General features: G+C 37.5%; 1 pseudogene; it reads left to right on the top strand.

Annotated features, from left to right (window-relative positions):
- Window positions 1-1229: 1229 nt before the first annotated feature.
- Window positions 1230-7939, top strand: part of LOC147464673 (uncharacterized) — a 72509-nt pseudogene continuing 65799 nt past the window's right edge.

The raw sequence follows: 7939 nt of genomic DNA, 5'->3' as shown, positions 1-7939 counted from the left end.
GCTTGAATTATTCCCTTTTCTTTGACCCCCCAAAGTTTTTTCACATTAATTCATCGATTTGTGTGTTTATTTTGTATGCCTTGGTCTTTTTGCTTTTCAAAGGAAAGCGCCCACACTGGGAACCTCTAAGGCTTTAGTACCATAGGCAATACATATGGGTGAAGTACCGAATTAGGATTTTACATGTGTTGGCACTTTTGTTTTTTGTTTTTCATTGCCTTTCAATTTTGTAACTTTGGGGGGTCATATTGACACGTTACCCTCCCCAGGCTCGTCATACTAGTAAACTCCCTTTATAATACTTAAGCTAAAGGTCAATAGTGACTAAGCCCACTAGAAATCCCTAGTACATTGCACACAACACTGCCTAAATTGGGTTAAGAACCTAAAGTAACCATTGATTATTAGGAAGGCATTCTCCATGGTATTAAGAGAAGATATTTAAAGCCTAACTTGATCAAAATAGCTTAATTAGACTGCTTGATTCTTAAACCTAGACGAGGAATCATGATAGAAAATCATATTGAATCTAATGTTTTAATACTAAACAAATGTGTTGAATATTGTGCTACCAATCACAGTAAAAACAAGCAAACATGGATGCTAGAAAAGACTAGAGGCAATGCAAATGGACATCCGCATCGGGTTGTGGTTGCTTTGTGCTCTACCTGAACTCAGCTGGAGCCAGAGTATCGAATTGTTTTTGAGGTATTTGCTGGTCTCTGGAGAGGATCTCAAGTTCCCGTTTTGTATGCCAGTCAAAGGGAGAGCCATCGTGCTCCGAACCCCTTTCTTTTTCATTGTAAAGCTGTGTTGGTTCATCGAGTTGAGGAGAGTTTGTCCCTCACTCTCTACCTATCTATCGTTTTTGGATTACTGGTGTGGCCGGCCACTATAGATCCGGCCATAGTTTGCTCTCGCGCTCTTGTGGAACCCCGTATTCATGGTATTGCGCCCCTTTATGATAGGTATGCATAGGTTGTTTTTGGGTGGTGTGGAGGCTATAGAGGTTCTGTTTTTTTCGGTTTTGCTCTCGCAAAGTGGCACATCCTGTGGTTCTGATTGCCTCGGGTTGTGTGTCCTCTTCAATGCACCAAAATAATTACAATCATTGGTGGGATGGGTCTATAAATATTGCCTTTCTCTTTTCCTACTTAGTGCCCCTGTCGTAGCCAGTGCTTTCAAAGTAGCCTCCTCTTTTTCAAAGATTTGTTTGTCTCCTTTTACAAATGGATACCTTCAAGATTGAGATAGAGGAGGAGTTGCCTTGCTCTAACGAGGATCCAAAGGACAAACTATTCCATTTTCTCTATCGAATTGTGCTTCAGCAGCAGCAGGAGCAAGAAATCAAGCCAATCTTTAACCCTCACTTCTCATTGCAAGAGTGGCTAGCTTCTACAAGACATTTTCTTGAAGAGTTTGAGCAGGCATATGAGCAACAGATGGCCGAGGGCACTTTTGAGTTTGAGGACTGCCGATATGTGCATGTGAAGGATATATGTTTCAACCGCTCCAAGAAAGATGTTATCTACAGGAGCAGCCTCAAGCTTCCAAAGCATTTACATAGGAATGACATCAAATGTCCTGTACATAGACGGAAGTGTCGTGTCGTGGAATACTATACTAGACTCGTACTATATTTGAATGTCAATTTAAATGACCACCGGGACACAGCGGAGGAGGCAAAGCGCAGCCGGGGCCTACTGGTGATGAGATGGCGCCACCTCAAACTGGTTCTTTACGTGTTTTGGAGGGTGTTCAGCTCCCAGAGGGGGATTTTCCAACAAATGTTCTCCCTACCATCCCGATCGGTGATCACCATTATGTTATGCTAAATGATATCATGGAGTTGTTTGACTTGAGAAAGGACTATTGCCTTGCTATAGTTTCTTAGAATCTTCAAGAGGATGTTAGTATAATCAACCCTGTCGATGACAAGTATTCTGTCATGGATAGCCATTGCTTGTTGAATCTTTGCCATTGTACATAAAGGTAATATTTTCTCTTGAAAAGTACACAATGATCTGTAGTTGTTGCTCCAAGTCATTGTCAATTGATTTGGGTAGCAATTTCTTATTGTTAATGTAGAAAGAATATATACAATAGGATGGTGATGGGTGGTGTCTCTAGATTAGGATGGTCTTAAACTTGGATGACCAAAGGGAAAAAACCCAGTGGGAAAAATGTGACTTTGGTATACGCTCTTATTAGAGTTGAACAGTTAGACTTTAAGTGGCTTTGGAGTAGGTGTATCCTAGTGAGGGGATGGTGTTCCTTAAGTTTCATACGATTCTGGTATGATTTGGTGATTTTCCTTCTGTTTGTGTATATGTGGGCTCGGTGGTGTGGTTGAGAGCATTGAGATTCTTGATTTTGGTTTAGTTTACCTTCCGGAGTGTTGTATGTGTGGGATGGTCTCAGTCTAACAAGCTATATAGACTGCCTCCATGCGCCTATTGTGTCATCTGTGTCCTCGATTGACATTATGTTGATCTAGGTAGTGTTGCATGCACTTTATAGGTGGTGTGGTTTGCTCCCGCAACATTGTTGGGGACAGAAGGACTTGAGTAGGTAATCCTACTAACACCCATATGATGGTTGCTTCATTTGGTCTCGGTAAAGAGAGCATTCTTCTTAAGTGGATCCGAAAGAGAATATTCCAAGATCAAGTGGACAGCCAAGAAGCGTGTGTCTTGCCGAGGGTCTGTGACTAGATAGATTTAGTTAGAATTTGTAGTACTAGTTTTAGATTAGAGTAGTTGTTGGTGGTCGAGTGATTTGTGAGGTGATAAAAGCATTTGCTAGTTTGTGTGTGGCAGTGAAGTGTTTCTCTATTTACAATTGCAACACCCCATATGATGAGTAGGAGTAGCTTTAGGTAAGTGATCTAATTCTGATCTAAAGGTATTCATCACTGAATTATTTGTTGAAGTGCTTGTTTGTATTTGAAATCACGAAAAAGTTTGATTTTAACGGTAAAAATGCAATGAACAGGCTTTTGTTGATATTTTTTCATGATTGATTGATGTTGTGAATACAAGAGGACATTTGCAAAAGTTCTATGAAGAAAAAAATTGAAATTCTGTAACCTTGGACATCATACACGTATGATGTCTCAAGAGGCATCTCGAGACCAAATTTGACAAATCTGACTACACCAGAGTGTTCAAAAGGGGTGTGTTACCTTGCAGTAGTATTATATAGTAGCTCACCCATCATGCATGGAATGCATAAAAAATTCCTATAATGTAATCCACCGGCTACCAGTCTTGTTTGTTTGAGGGATAGATATCTCCAATAGACAAGTTAAACACAAGTAAAATATTGTTTAAAAAATCTTTAGTGGAGGTTAGTAAATGCATAGTTTGGTTGGTGAGACAAAAAAAATATTGACATTTCTCTCAGATGTAGCTCTGAGTGCATATATGCATGTTCAATGAGCACCTCTTTGACTATTTTTCTCGTTTGTGACAAGCAAAAGTCTTTCACCCTGCCTTTGCAGCTGTTCACACTTTCAATTTTTGTGCACTTTCTCTTTCTCGTCTGCCAATCTAATGGTAATGGTGGCGGAAATCCAATGACCATTGTTCAAATTGAATTTGTTGAATATTTCCACATAATAATTACTTGCGGATGGTCATCGAGGTCTTTTCTCCATTAGTTTTTTTTTAATGGCATTAAGATGCACTTTCTCTTTCTCATCTACCAAATTCTAATTGTAATGGTGGTGGAAATCCAATGACCATTGTTCAAATTGAATTTGTTGAATATTTCCACATAATAATTACTTGCGGATGTTCATCGAGGTCTTTTCTCCATTAGTGTTTTTTTTATGGCATTAAGATGCACAACACAGTAGAGAGAGGGATAGTGTTTAGTAGTGTCATTGAGGACAAATAGCATGCAGTTTGATGTAAAAAGAATAGTATGTTGAGTGCAAGTGGATGGGACTGAGCGGGAATAGCATGAAATCTCTCATATCAAAAAAGTGTGCAAAAGTGCATTGAGTGTGAGTTATACCACATTTGTCTTGTATTTAGTGCTGATAGAAGAGAGATTTGAGCAAATCCAAATGTGTATTAGTATTTACATTTTTGAAACAACTAAAGATTATTTTTTGAAAATGAAAAAATTTGACATAAAAATAAGGAAAAACCGAGCTACCGTTACAGTTGCCCGCCATCTATTAGTTGTAGAACATTCTCTCTCTAGCGCTAAAAAGACCAAATTTGAGTCTAAAATTTTCATAATGTGTACATATTCGACCTCAAATCAATGTATCAAGCTCAGCCCCATAACATAGATTTTCACATTATCACATCATCCATATGAGACCCATACAAACAACCGTGACACAAAAAGGAAGTCACCTTATGCATATTTTCCCATATGGTTCGGATTGACTAACAATCCACACATGAGTTTATGGGCCTCAAACACTTGAAATTAACTCACCAAAACAAACCATGAAACATATGTAGACCACTCATTCAACTCACGATGCCATAGGAAACTCCCCCTAGGTAGCACCCCTACATGTATAGGTAATCTTGATCAAAAATTACGATTAATAACCCGCACTCACAAAGTGATATCAAAAATCTAAATACATTTATCAGCCTATCTAATCAATATTTGATTTAGTTAAGCAGATTTCTTCATCCAATGAATCTATATAGTGGTTCTCCAAGGTGGTTAGGGTCCAAAATATTGATTGTACAGTGGACAACAAGCTATAATTTGAGCGTAACGCTTTACTCATGCGGATTTCTACATGATACATAAATTACAAAATGAGTTTTAGTCGTTCAAAGGAAAACGTGTGACTCATCTAAAAGATTATTATTTTGGGGTCAACTTTTGCATCTTAAAATGAGAAGCTCTAAAGAAATTGCATACAATGTTAGTTTCTTTTGATCCAATGCTCTTACCCCCATGCTAACATAGAATATTAAGAGCCACTAGGGTCACTTGGTTGTGTTTGAGCAATCACTTTTATCTCCAAGAGACATTGATAGTGAGGTGAAGTCCATAAAGACTTGATCAAAATCCCATCAAATGACATATTGGAAACATCTTAGGAAGTAGGTCCCAAATCAACAAACTTTGACAAAGTTATACTTGATTCTTAGTACTTGTCATCTCCACTAAAATGGGGATTTGAAGAAGATTCTTTTTATAAGATGGATTTTTCACATGAAGAAATGAAATCTTTTAAAATATGAAGAATCCCATGGAGTTATATAATATATCAATAGAAAGATCTCAAAGAGTACAATGAAGAATATCATGGCATTATATATATCAATAGAAAGATCTCAAAGTGTACATTCTAACTCCAAAAGGTTCGAAAAGTTTTGAGTTCATTCGTAAAAAAATTATACTGCTTATATGTCCCCTTCAAATTCCAAAATGTTGGTAAAGCTAGGTCTGCTCCCCAAAAGATGGAGGATATGAATAAAGATTCATTGAGTCAAAATTATGACAATGGTCAAGTGTGTGACAATTCCAATACTTGAAGCTGAAAATGGGTTGCCTCTTGAGATTTCAAGAAATCCCTAGCATTGTAATAAGGCCACTATGTGTGAAAGAGAGAATTATAGCCTCGTGGATGGCTATGGTTTCAAATGTCCGCCCATTGCAAGCTTTCACTAGATTCCTTATGTAGAACATGTTCCTCCATCCATATCCATTGACCTTGGTTTTTATCAATTTTCCATAGTGCCCCTCCCAATGTCTGTGGTCTGTGTGAACTCAATGAGTGTGCATCATAGTGTGTGGAACACTCATGCAAGATTGATAAATGTCAACTGAACTAAGCCTTTTACACACCAAGATGGCCCATATTGGTTTTTCAGCTAGCTTCAACCTGGATATCAAAGGTAATAGATTCCTAATCCATATAGGTTTGCATCACCTTCTTCCATGTGAAGCTATTAGGTTCATGTATACGCTCTCTTCCACAAAGCAACGCTCCACTTTCATCACCTTTCCAATGCCAATCATAATGTGGGTATAGCTTGTATTATGCACAAGAAAGTAGGACTCTAATAAAAAAATAATATATCTTGGTTCTCACATTTAGATCCTCAAACATTCAATCAAATGCATAATGTATGCAGCTTTAAGTGAGATCGTATTTAATGTGTGCAAATTTAAGTGCAAGAGAGTGTGATGTATGCAATTTTTGTTGCACATACTCTAAAGGAAACGTATAAGAAAACAACATGTTCAATATGAAAGTTTAGGATGACCTAGGTGCAATGCATCTCATAAAGTAAACATGACATACATGTAAAAAGAAACAATAAGCAGTTTGTGGTGTACCCTCTTTGTAAAGAATCTAGGCCCACCCAAGACTATAATGTAGGGACATTTAGCCCCTTTGTAAGAGAAAGGGGTGTATTGTCAATCCATACATCAAGAGAGAATAATTTGAAAGTTCACCAGAGGAACGTATGAGAAAAACTACCCTCCTATACTAAGAACCAAGGCTAAACCAAAGATTGTACACAACATAGAGAGAAGCTAGAATCTTGTAATATCGAACATGTTGTTAACTAAGCCGATGTTAGTGAACAGAAGATGTTAAACTCCCAAGCCTTGTAAATGCGCATCAAGGATTAATGCAAAGAAGCAGTAAAGATTGGAACTACACATTTTTTACGTTTTCTCAAAATGGCCATGTATTGTAATTTCTAGATTTATTTCAAGCCATTGTAATAATTGTAACGTGTTACGGGCTCAATAAAAGTTCCAAGCTATAATAATACATCAATTTGTGTGCCTAGGTTGCAGATATAGTAATGTACGGACTCTTAAATGCCTTGGATATTTATTTTGTAAATTATGGATAAATTTTATAATTTTGTTTTGCTAGTTTTTGTATTAATTTCTAATACTTTCGTAAAAATTTGATAAAACATGATCTTGATGAGCTCTTTTGGATGCATAATGACGGCACAAATTTGGAGCACTTTTATGCCCTCATTGGTTGAGTTTTGCGTGATTCGCACTTTTTGGAGGTCGATTAGGTGATTTTGTTGTAATTAGTGTTTTTGATCAAAAATTGCTAGTTTTGGCTTGCTTGTGTATGTCAAGAGTGTTTAAATGTGATTGTGGATTATTTTTTGTGGTTTATGAAAATTTTCAAGAACTTTTATGACTTTTTGGCATTTGTTTTGGAATTTTTGAGTTTTTGGCTAATTTTAGGCTAATTTTGGCATTTTTTGAGATTCAAAAAAAAAAGACAATTCTGAGAACTTTGACCACAACTCAATTCGATGGTTGATCACAAGCTTTGGTGTGCGGCCCAACAATGTTGCAAGACAATCTATGATGAATGCGATGGTAAGCTTTGGCTTTCGATGAAAAATTGGATTCGACGACTCATATTGGTGAGAACCCCCTCTTAATTTTATTAAGGTTCAAAAATTTTAAAAACAAAAACTCTCCCTCTCAAGAAAGCGCGCTTATTCTCTCTCTCTCTCTCTCTCTCTCTCTCTCTCTCGTGGGACCCGCCACCCTTGAGATTCTCTGTCTCTTTCGCTTTCCATCACGTTGATTGCAAGGCAAAAAAGCACCAACACACACACACACACACCTCTCTCTTGTTCTCTCTCTCTCTCTCTCTCTCTCTCTCTCTCTCTCTCTCTCTCTCTCTCTCTCTCTCTCTTCTCTCTCTCCTCTACTGCACATTGACAAGCTGTTATTCTCTCTCTAGCCTTATAGGCACTGTTCTTTGATGATTGACCTACTCACATACACACATACACACGGACAAAAACAGAGCAGCATCCCTCTTTTTTTCTCTCTTAGCCCCTTGCCTCTGTCTCTTCCTCTGTACCGCGTTCAAGGCTACACACGTCCAGGTAATAAACTTTTGTTTAATTTTTATTTACTTTGATCTAATTTGTAAGAAAATTCAACTTTTTTTTAA

The sequence above is a fragment of the Adiantum capillus-veneris genome, chromosome 1, assembly GCF_014529385.1.
Source record: "Adiantum capillus-veneris isolate H3 chromosome 1, ASM1452938v2, whole genome shotgun sequence".
In the NCBI taxonomy this organism is placed as follows: Eukaryota; Viridiplantae; Streptophyta; class Polypodiopsida; order Polypodiales; family Pteridaceae; genus Adiantum; species Adiantum capillus-veneris.
Note: the sequence above shows the minus strand (reverse complement) of the source record. Positions and strands in the feature narration are given on the sequence as shown.